At 36.6% G+C, this 12,567-nt stretch overlaps 1 protein-coding gene across 1 annotated transcript in view; it reads left to right on the top strand.

The window, feature by feature from the left end:
- The window catches only part of LOC122805298 (girdin-like), a 1,431,879-nt gene that overhangs the window by 671,892 nt on the left and 747,420 nt on the right, over positions 1-12,567 (top strand). The window lies entirely within an intron of this gene.

Here is a 12,567-nt window from a genome sequence, read left to right as displayed (position 1 = left end):
ATGTTCTGGTCCCCCCAGTTTCCTCAACCATACTACTTGCCCACACATAGTGCAGTGGGCTCACCCTCCTTCATCCTCCAAACTACCCCCATGGCTCTATCTAATGTGCTTTTTACTTACATTTATATAATGTACATGTGCATTTCCTTTCAACATTCTCTCTGCTAGATGTTTTGGATAAAGTCAACACTCCAGCCTGTACCTTGTTGATCTAATATGATGCTTTTTACCTGACAGAATCCTGTAATGCTTCTGTAACAGTAAGATCTACTACAGAATAACAGATAGTAGTGGACAAAAACAGTGTAATGTCATGACCAAGACAGCTGGTAGGAATGAAAAAGGCAGAAAGGATAGGATCACTTAGATTTATTTATCACAGTGAGTAGACAAATCAGGAGTCATTGAGTCTCCAAATAAAATGAAAAGAAGGAAGAAGGGCTGGTGCACAGCACAGTTTACCTCATATTAAAATGTAAGCCTCTAGGTCAGTAAAACTATTCAAACAAGCACCCTTACTCAATGCTTTCCTCCTTATATCTGTAAATAATCAAGCAGCAGGCAGTTTACACCCAAATCCCTCAAAAAAATTAAGGTGTACTTATATATTAACTTCAAAAACATAAGTGAAAAATAGGATTTGATTCCCTGCTTCAAATCAAAGTTAACTTTGCAAATGAGAAGCAAGACTGATATATTCATTTGTTTGTCAGTACAAGATGTTTTTTCTTCAAAGCAACCTTTTGAGGAGTCAGAGCAGTATTGTTTGTTCCATAACCATTTCTCCATCACTTGGAGGCACAGGTAGGGAGAGACACAACAGATGTCAGCTACCACTTGGTAGGAGGCAGTATCATCACTACAGTAATGTTGAAAGGAGGCAGTATCATCACTACAGTATGCTGATAGGAGGCAGTGTCATCACTACAGTATGCTGATAGGAGGCAGTATCATCACTACAGTAAGCTGATAAGGAGGCAGTATCATCACTACAGTATGCTAACAATTATAAGTCTTTGGCATCTACATTTTCTTGTGGAGGACAGCACCAAGGAGAAACTACCTTCATCAGAATCACAGAGAAGCACAGACTAAATTCTATAGTACAGGAACATGATATCAAAGTGTTTGAATTACCTGTCACAGGTTATTTTGCCTCATGGGAAAACTTCCATTTGCCACATACTGTCGTTAGCCACAATGGTAGGAGAGAAAAGTAAAGATATCCTGCTAATTTATGCGTGTACTTTTATCCATTTTTTCTATTGCAAAATAGCACTAGGAGCATAGCCCATCTGTGATATTTACTGCCTTAGACTGGCCAAGGTAGTTATGGCCCTCCACAGTTTCCCACACTGATCGATAACAAACATACAGGATAGCCTTATCTCACAGATATCTATTAATTTATAATGTAAAAGGAGTGTTCCAGCCATGAGAAGTATTATAGCTTAGTACACCTACTGAACTAACTTGGATTTCTGTGCAGTATACTTTTGACAATCTGTGGAACCAGAAAGTCTTCTATTGTAAAATATCTGCAGCTAAATAAATGCCCTCTTTATGATTGAATGCAGACTGAACTCAGCTCTATGCTTTACTTGCTAAACCACTTGAAGAACTTGCATTTTAGAGAGCTGTCAGTCTTGTAACTTCAATATTACTTACCTTTTTCAAACGTTTATAAGTGCGAAAAGAAAAGGCTCAATGCAACTGAGGCCAGCAAGGAGTGGGCTCCTCTCGTGGGATGAACATTCACTCTGTTATTGTGTCAACACTGTTTCAATTTCCTGTTTTTGGGCTGTATGAGATATTTTACAACAAAACTCTTTTTTTCAAATGATATTAATTTTAACATATTTACAATATATACATATAAAGGAGGAAGTACGATTCAACATTTTTTACATAAAATTAGACATTTTTCAAATCATCAAAAACCAAACATCAAAACTGGTTTTCATTATATTTAACTACTAATATCTCCAATCTGTCCCACCAAGACAGTTTAATAACCTTTACTTCTTTTTCATTATTATATAAGATAGTGACTAATTCTATGAAATTATTGAATAATGGAACTGAATCAGATTTCCATTTTCTAGTAATTACTTTTCTAAGAACTGCAAGGAGACCCCAGAACATACAATCTTGATTATTATTTATAAATAAAGATATTTGAGCATTTACCAAAACTGTTGATCTTGTAAGGTCACATTTCTCTGTCTGTATTGCCTTAAAGAAATTATTTACATCTTTCCAATACTTAACTGTTCCATAATTCACAAATATATGCATCTAATCTGCTTCAGTTATTTTACCACATCTCCAGCATCTAGCACTTTCTGTCTTATTGAACTTTAATATTTGGAATAGTGTAATAAAACTTCTATGAATATATTTTCATGTGAAAAAATTTCCAATATAAACTTGAGGATGATAAACCTATATTTTGTGATATCAAAATTCAGTTTTTTTTTCATCAGATAGATTTTTGCCTCTATTGTTTCAATAAAATTCCAAAATCTATTGTCAATGTTATTTTTATTGTTAATTATAATTTCATCAGATATAGAGAGACTCCTTTAAATGTAATATTCCCTTCAATAATAGATATTTTAGGAAATGTATATTTTTTATCATTCATATAACACAACTGACCTTTTCATTTTTCAAGTATACTATGTAATGTTAATCTATATGGATAATCCATAGTATATTTTATTATCATATGCTTTAATGTTAATAATGAACCTTATCTAAACAATCACACCAATGTGTTATAGTTTTATTTTTAAGAAGTAATATGTTATTAAGGTTTTGACTTTCTATGAATCCTGGTGTACGTGCAATTGGAAATAATATAAACTTAAATAGATTCTTAAAACAGTTCAATATATTTATCATATAATTTGACTACAGTTTTACTTTTATGTTCCCATTTATATAATTTTTAAAAACTATAAAAATTTTATTTATCATTTCATCTTTACATAAATCTAAATATTAATAATTATATATGAGTTTTTATTATTTGTTTGTGCAAACTCTTTCATCTACTCATATAATGTGGATTTAACTAAAGTGTAATCATATTTAGAATTGCAAGGAGTAGGATTCTAAAGCTGGAAAACTTAACCCTCCATGTTCCCATATCCTTAAATGATTTTGGCAGTTGATTGTAAACTATACAATATTTTAAATAAAACAACCATTTGTATCAGCATCAATCTGTCCAGAAATATGTATTTTATTGTTGAATTAAAGATTTTATTTAATTAAAAATACTGATAAAGATAGAATTATTAGATTAGCTTGTGAGTAAATATTTATTCCTAAGTATTTAATATTTTTTATCCCAATCAAATTTATGTAACGAAAATACAGGACAAGACCACCACTACGATGCACATAAAATTCCAAAATTTAATTGTAGACAAGAATGAGCGCTTTCACATGCGAAAAGCTGCACGCTTCATCAGATTTCATGTACTAATCATAGTACAGTCTTTAAATATACTAACCAATTACACTTAATTAAATTCAATCAAGTAATTCATTTAAATCAGGCAAGTAGTCATAGTGACTGTTACAATGCTGTTAGTTCAAGTCATTCATAATAACCACTTATATCAAGAAAGACCTAAAGCCATGTAGAATTAAAAATATATATGTTTCTATACAATATGCAACAAAATATATAAGCATATATAAATACATATGTAAAAATATAGAGATGTAGAAATATATAAAAAAAATTTATACATATGTTAATGTATAAATATATATATATATATATATATATATATATATATATATATATATATATATATATATATATAATATCTATAATATATATATAAGAAAATCATGAAATAATAAATTCAAATTTATATTTATTTTTAATATTTGCACCTACAGTTTGATTAATTAAAATAACTTCAGATTTATTATGGTTAATATGCATTGAATAAATGAATTTAAACCAATTTAATTTCTTATAAATTAGGGATTGACTTGTTGATATCATCTACTGATAATAAGATGTCATCAGCAAATAATTAGTTTTTAGATTGAAAATCTTTGTTAAGTTCAAAATCAACTATATATTTGTTATAGTTAATAAGATTAGCAAATGGTTTTATTATTAAGGCAAATAGTAGTGGGAATAATGGACATCCTTAACTTGCACCTTTAATAAGTTTAATTTCTGGTGAAACAAATTAACATATTTTTACAAATGCTGTAGAGCCTACATAAAGATTTTTAATTACATCTACACAGTTTTCTGGAAATCTATAGTCTATTAATGTTCTAAATAAATATTTCCAATCAGCTGAATCAAATGTTTTTTTTTAATTTTTAAACTAATCAAAACTAGTTTCTTTTTCAATTTGTTAGATAAAACTCTTACTAGCAGTCAGTACTTCCATGAGAAGCGTGGGGATGCTATAGGTTCTGTGCATTCACCCCCCTTTTTACCATAGGAACAATGTGATCTTTATAATAAACAGTTGCTAGCCTCAGTGGTGTCTAAATTCTATATCAAATAGCCCTATAACTAATTATCTTTTCCCAATCAAGTTTTCTTGAGCTGAGGGAAATATGCTTTTTGCAGTAGTGAACAAATCTATAAGCATTTCTTGATTCTTTGCTTCATGCATTGGTCCAATGTCATTTTTAGTTTAAATATTAGGAGACTCCAACTTAGGTATTTAATAGATTATTATTTAATCAGTTATATCCAAACATGAGAACAGTACCACAACAGTGATCTCTAGTACTATAAGACTGTTATTCTGAGACCGACTAACTAATTACCAAAGGTATACCTTACAGATCCAAAAATGTATTGTCTCCCTTTACACATTCCTAATCAGACCCATGATAGAATCCAATGAATTGTTCCCATCTGTTACCCCTTTAGAGCATGCAGAATACCTTAACCACTTATATGTTAACAATTGAACCAAATACCTTTCTTATGGTTGTCTTCAGCTTTCTGCTCATAAAATGTCAAATATTTACTATCAACAACAAATATGCACAGAGATTTTTGGATTTCTAAATGCCAATACGCTTGACCAAATTACTCCAGCTACCCAGAAGAGGTGCTACTCTTTTTGACTTTGCTTCACAAAAATTTTTCCCCAACAAAATGGCTAACTTGATATCCCCACAGTCAAAGCTGGCCATCTTGCTGTGATCTTCTCTTGTAAAACCTGCTTTGTATCCCATAGTGACTCATCTACATTCAGGGATTATTCCAAAAACAATAATTTATGAGTTACTACTATACTAATAACCACAAATAGTATAGCTCCCCAGCAAACCTTGCAACTGACGCTGCTGCCTGTTCCTCTGAATTTTACTTCCTCTTGGATTAATGGATTGAGGCATGTGTACTGACTCTGCATAAGGATACTGGCAAGTTTAAACCTATATGGTGGACCTATCACATCAACAAACTATATAATTGCAAGAAAAAGCTCATGGCCTTTACTAAAAGATGTCCACTTCATTATTATGAAAGAAATTTAAAACTAGCAAATTAGTCTTTAAGAATTATCATAAGGAAATAATTTGAGGACAGCTACAAACTTAGGGTTGAAATAATTAAAAAAACAAGCATGAGGACTTTTTCAACAAAATTAGCAAGCTTAGAAGTAACCAACAATTCTGTACAAAATGTATCTTCAGTGGTACCTCCTACTCTGACCCCAAGGACAATATTAATATTCTTGAGACAAATTCTCTTCCAACTTCACTTCACTCTTCCATCTGGCCCCTCCATTTCTTCTCACAACCTCTCTCCATGGGCCCTGACAATATCCTCAGATACATGCTGAGATGTATAAAGTCCCACCTAAGAAATCCCTCCACCATCTCTTTAATCTGTGACTCTTCATAGGTTTATTTCCCTGAGATGTATAGAATGACAGTTGTGGTACACTTGCATAAAGGTGATCCCTTTACTGATCCTGAGAATAACAGGCCTATTATTCTTAGTTGTATTATTTGCAAGACTGTGGAATATATTATAGCTGAACTAATAAACATTGATGTACATGACCTTATATCATAGGATTATAGGATCATAGGAGGTTACTAGGCTAATGACCCTAGGGCCTTAAAAGCCTAGTCAAGTTTTACCCTGATTTCCACGACCAGCACCTATCAATCCTGTCCAAGAGGGACATAGGTTGAATCCCTGGGGTGAATTTACAGTTACCCATCCAGTCGTCCAGATTGCATTTAAAGAGGGCCAATGAGGTGCTCTGCTTGACTTGAAGCAGGAGTCTGTTCCAAATATGTGGTAATCTCTGGGAGACAAATCTGTCCCTCCAGCAGGTTCTATTAATGTCACTTACCAGGTTAAGGCCATTAGAGAGAGTAACCCATGTACCATTTGACTTACGGATCTGCAGCATTTCCAGTAAAGAAGGGTCAATGACTGCCTTATATGCAAGGCAGAGATCGCCTCTGAGTAGTCTGTATGAAACAGAATAAAGTGACAGTGATTTCAGATAATCCTCATAGGACAGATGCTGAAGACCTTGAATTCTCCTTGTGAATAAGCTTTGTGGTCAATCCAATTGCTGCAGGTGCTCAGAAAGGTACATACAAAAACCTGGCAATTATTGCTTTTTACCAAAACTCAGTTATTAGCCTGATGAGAGAAGAGTACAGGGAGATTATAACTTCTTTTTTTCTGGAGGCAATGCACTTAATAATGAGATGAGCAATATAGAATGCCCTTCTTACCACTGTGGAGACATGGTGATCAAAAGTAAGGTTGCTGTCAACCTGTGTGCCCAAGTAACTCACCACTGAGTGCGTACTTAGGGTGTTGTTATTGATGTGGTAGTTAGCAGGAGCATCGGTCTTGCCAAAAGGGATGATAATACATTTTTTTTGCATTGAGTTTAAGGCTATGACTTTGAGACCAGTCATTTGTTTGTGTAAGACCCTCTTGTAGAATGTCAACATCATTTGAGGATTCTATGACTGCTCCCAGTTTGTAATCATCAGCAAACTTCGTCAGCCAGAAAATCTTTAGTTTTAGCTTGCACTTCAGAAAAATAGATTCCAAATAGTAGAGGTCCCAGGACTGATCCTTGTGGAACACCACCAGTTACAGGTCTGCTGCTGGAGGTGGATTCTCCTATTTTGACTGTGTAGGTTCTATCAGTGAAACAGTTACCAATCCATCTAATGATATATGGGTTGATACCTAGCTGGGTGAGTTTGTCAATTATGCCTGAGTGGGGGATAGTGTCAAAAGCCTTGGCAAAGTCTAGGTAGGCGGTATGCACCGATTTCCCCTCACCAAGGACCTTGGTGACTGTCTCAAAGAGGTTCACTAGGTGACTGCCTCAAAGAGGTTCACCAGGTTTAACAGGCATGATCTCCATTTGACAAACCCAAATTGAGTAGGGTCAGGTGTTTGGAGGTTACCACTATCTTTGTTGATAAGGTGCATGATGATTCTCTCCATGGCCTTGCAGATAAGGCTAGTCAGGCTAATAGGTCTATAGTTCCTGGGGTCAGTGGAGCACCACCTTTATGCAAGAGGTTAATGGTGGCCTTTTTCCATTCAGCTGGGACGAAGCCAGTGCTTAGACTATGATTGAAAAGAGTACCCGATGGCATTGCTAATTCTGGCTTGATCCCATGTAGGAGCAGCCTAGGATGTTATCAGGTCCCATATATGTGGATTTTTGACCTTAGAGAGGGCATTAATGACCTGCTCTTTAAAGATACATAGTAGAGGACAGGTGGAAGGGATGTCTTGGGGTAAGTGGGGTGGGGCAGACGAGTGAAGTTTTCCCAGAACCTGCCGGCTAACCAGTTAGCAATGTCCACAGGCTCAGTATATGTGGTATCATTAACTACCAGTTTGGCATAAATCTGGGCCTTTTCTTTTAGGTTACAGATGTAACTAAAGAACGTCTTATGGTTGTCTTCAGTTGCAGAAGCTAATTTGGATTCATAGTTAGCTTTGGAGGACTTCACAAGAAGTCCTATTTGCTTGTTTAAGCTGAGGAGGAATTGTTTCCAGTTTAGGCTCCCTCTTACTCTTAGACAGCAATTTCTTCCTATTATTGTAAAGCCTGTTAATGGCAGTTGTCCACCAGATAGGTTTGCTCTTCATTGAGGAGCTTGCTTTGGTTCTATCAGGTATGCTAAGTCAATGCAGTTGTTCAGGTGTTTGTATAAAGCATTTCTGTAGAACTTGGCATAGTTGCCAGTTCCATCTGAAGGGGGAGGTGCAGTGAAGCAATTTATATCATCCCATAAGAGGTTATAATCTGCTTTGGAGAAGTGTTTTTAGTTTAGTTGGTGCTGAGGGGTCAAGTGTGATTGAAACTTTGAATGAGACTGATTTATGGTCAGATTTCACCAGGGAAGACCTCACAATGAGGGTACTACAGTGGTCCCCCATATTGGTGAGCACCAAATCTAGAATGTTAGGATGCCTTTTGGGGGAGTCAACTAGCTGGTCCAGGGCATTGAAGTTAATGAAGTTGAGGAACCTTTGGTCAAGTGAGTTTGCACATAAGTAATTTCCCCAGTCAGTGGATGGGTAGTTAAATGTCTCCCAAAACCATGGCATTTGGATGTATCTTGACAGACTCAAGTAGATCCAAATGGCAGAGTGGGAATTCTGATTTAAGGAGGGGGTTCTGTAGCTGGCAATGACTTGAATAGGTGTCCTACCAACAGTTAAGTGCACCTGAAGTATCTCCAGGGATTCATTCTGTCTAACCAATCTGGAGGTGTATTTATCTTTAATGAATACTGATACATGGCCTCCTTTAGTTTTCATGCCTTCAGTTTGTGGTCTGAACATGTGGAAGGAGGTGTAGCCCGATATGCCTGGATTGCTGTCCACAGCCTTGAACCAGGTCTCTGTGACTGTACAAATGTCTATGTCTCCCTGGGTACACACCAGTCTGGCCTTGTAAAAGGCAGGTTATACCTGCTCAATCAGGTTGAGCTTTTTAAAGGGCTTATTCAGGCAATGGATATGGGGCTTGCAAGTACAACCTGCTTATCTGTACCTTGCTAAGGCCTTTAGCACTATGTCCCATGCCAGACAGACTCTCCCAATTCAATTTTAATCAATACATAGTTCAGTACTTGCCTGTCTGATAGAACCCATGCCATTAAGGTTACCTGATAACCTACATCGCTCTTTCCTGGGTCCCTTCCTCTTTGGCATGTACTTTGTTACATAAAAGCTGATATCAAGTAACTATAGCTAACCAAGTTTTCTTATGATTGCATACCAGGGGCAGTTATCGAATCCAATTCTGCTACACAAATTCTCTACCAAGAGTTGAATCAAATAAATGATTCGTGCATTAATCATGAGTTTATTCTCAGCATAAAAAAACTAGCATCACTACTGCTTATCATATAGTTAACATTCCACTTAAATTTGAAGCAGTCATCAGGGATTGTGTGTGTGTATATATTTTTTAAATTTTATTTAACATTTGTTTACCAAGGAAGTCTGACTGGGACAAAGCCCATTTTCAGCAGAAGCCCAGGGAGAAATGCTCCAGACACATGTCTTTGGAATGTGGGAGAAAACCAGAACACCTGGAGAAAACCCACACAAATGCAGGAAGGATACACAGACTCCACTCCAGCCTAGAATCAAACCAGAGAACTTCTTGCTGTGAGCTGACAATGCTAACCGCAGCACCACTGTGCCAGCTAGTATCTAGATCTACTTTCATTACCACTTGACCACCATGGAAACCAAACGAAACAAACAACAACTAAACTCACCCCCCCTACTTAACTATGCCATCTCTGAGATCACACTACAAGGAAGAGAGGGCAGAGTTCACTATGGTGGTCAAGTGGTTCCTTTCCCTGTGAAAGGAATTGGGCAGTTCATTCCTTTATTGAAGTGGACCTTCGTTGAAGACAGCTCAGATAAGTTGAATTCGGTGGAGCGTACCTTCATCTAATGAAAGTAGATATATATATATATATATATATATATATATATATATATATGTAGGTCTAGGACTAATGGGCTAATGGCCTTTTTACCGAATCCTAAATGGCCGGGCATACGTCTGCGAAAGTGATTTTCACAGAGGAAGCACTTTTGCGGAAGTATGCCTGCAGGTAGAGGGAGTTGTGGGAGAGTGACTGTTGCGGAGATCATACTATGGTGCGGATAAGGGAATTTTTTTCCTTTTCCCCACTGTAGTGCAATCTCAGAGTGATGGTGTTGCTGTGGTAGCATTGTTGCCTCACAGTAAGTCGTTGTCCTGTTCGAGTCTCAGCTAGAGCGTCTTCTGTGTGGAGACATGCGTGAATGGGCGTACCATTGTTGAAGGCTGTGCATCAGGGCCGGCAACTCTGCACATAAAAATTTACTGCCAATCATTAGCAGACCGGATTTCCGCTGTGGCAACCCCTAACTGGTAAAAGCCAAAAGACACAAGTGCAATCTCAGAGTGAGAATATTAAAGTGGGGGGGTGGGGGCACAGCCCCCCACATGGGGGGTGCAGAGGAGCTTGCCCCCCTGCATAAATGCTTTTTCATTGTTTTTTTTTTTTTTTTTAAACGCACTTTAGCCTAAGTGCTGTTTCGATAAAAGCACATTCTTTAAAGTGTGTTCGGTGAAGTTGGATTCGGACTGTTGAAGTTTCATTCAACAGTCCTAGATATATTTATATATATATATATATATATATATATATATATATATATATATATATTTTTTTTTTTTTTTTTTTTTTTTGATAACAGACATTCATCATGTCTCTGTAGTGGTTAGAAAATCATTCTGCCTTGCACAAATTATCCTTTGTGGTATTAATTCAAAGTCCAAAGAAGTTACAGTCCCACTTTATTCATCCCTTTTTAGGAGCAACATTGAATATAATACACCATTCTACATATACCTTGCTCAGCACCTCAAAGAGTTTAATTGACTTCAACATTACCTCACCAAAAAGGTTTCATATCTCAGTACTTTGACCTAGTCTGATATACTTAAAACCTTGTCCCTCTGTCCAGTGTTATACAGAGTCCTGATGGATGAGCTCTTCTTAGCCATCTGTGTTATGAGTGACCCAGCATTATATGCACTCCTTTCCCTAAAGAGAACCAGTGGTAAAACAAATAGTCATTGTAGATACCTAAAACAATAGTGCCACATCAACACTAGATGATATGACAGTTACCTAACCCAGTGTATCCTCAATTTCTGAAATAGGCTGTTCTTTCCTACCAAGCAGATCAATTCCCCTAGCAACCTTTAAAACCCATATAGATAACTGGATGGGTGTTCACAAATTTTCACTAGGGATACATGGAGAAACTCTACTTAATGGAGGCCATCGTTAGCCCCGCACCAATACTGGATGATGTAGCTCTGTTTCTTGAAGGTCTCCTTGGCTATGAGCTTAGTAAGGACCTATGAACTCATGTACCTCTTCAAACACATAGCCCAACTGTGGAAAACACAATACTTCCTTAAAAATTGTGTATATGAGCTTTGTAGACTACGCAGATCAGTTAAGAGCTCTGTCACTTTACCTTGTCTCCTATAAGATGTTGCGTAGTGACCACTCTTTGGCCTATAAAGTTGTGAAAGGCCCACTCTTCCTTATCCTCTTACAAATCTGAAAATTTGGATATGCCAACAATACCAATCCCAAAGGCCTAAACCAATACTACAATATAAACACAACCTGTTGGTGGAATAGATACTGCTTCCAAACGATCTACCTATAGAACAAGCTTCCTCTCCACATGAAAGAAGTAGCTTCCTAAGTCTCATTAAAACAAACATTAATGACTTGATAGTGATCTGTAAATTCACTTGTAGCCTGTGTATTCAGTTCTTTATAATTCAAGATACAAATTGTGGCATTTTCATTGGCTAGTTTCATAATGGTCTACTGGACATAGTGACTTGTAATAACATACCCCTATGGGCCTGTCATTACTGTCAAAGGTAGTTAATACTGGCTGGAACATATGCCAAGAGTGGTGCATGTTGAATGCAGTCAGGTGTGCATTCTAATATTGTTTTCTACAGACTTTTGAGGTACTGACACGAATGAGAGAAGAACAGGGTTTACCTTTACAAAACCGAATCACAGTGGTGCGATTGCTCATATGAGTGAATCGTAACCATGAAAGTCAGAACAGCGATGATCCCATATGTTCAAAAATCAGCAAATAGAAAAGCAGATTTGCTGAGTTTCGAACATAAATATCGAAAGAAAAAAAATGAAGTGTAAAACAAGGGGGCAAGCCCCCCTGCACCCATGAGGGGGGCTGCACCCCCCCCACCTTAATATTCTAACTCCGAGATCGCACTATAGTGGGGAAAGGGACCATTTTCCAATCCCCACTATAGTGCAATCCACCCCACAATGTCGAATGTGCAATGAGCAAATGTCACTGTGCATTCGCTCATTGCACATTCAAAGCTTTTTCCGTACGGCATATGCAAACTTTGCAAATGGCCTTACGGACAATTGCTGTTCACCCATGTGCAATACGCACACATGAAGGTAAACCAA

Source organism: Protopterus annectens, chromosome 6.part1 (assembly GCF_019279795.1).
Source record: "Protopterus annectens isolate FY-2018-M chromosome 6.part1, PAN1.0, whole genome shotgun sequence".
In the NCBI taxonomy this organism is placed as follows: domain Eukaryota; kingdom Metazoa; phylum Chordata; order Ceratodontiformes; family Protopteridae; genus Protopterus; species Protopterus annectens.
This window is presented reverse-complemented; position numbering and strand designations above follow the sequence as displayed.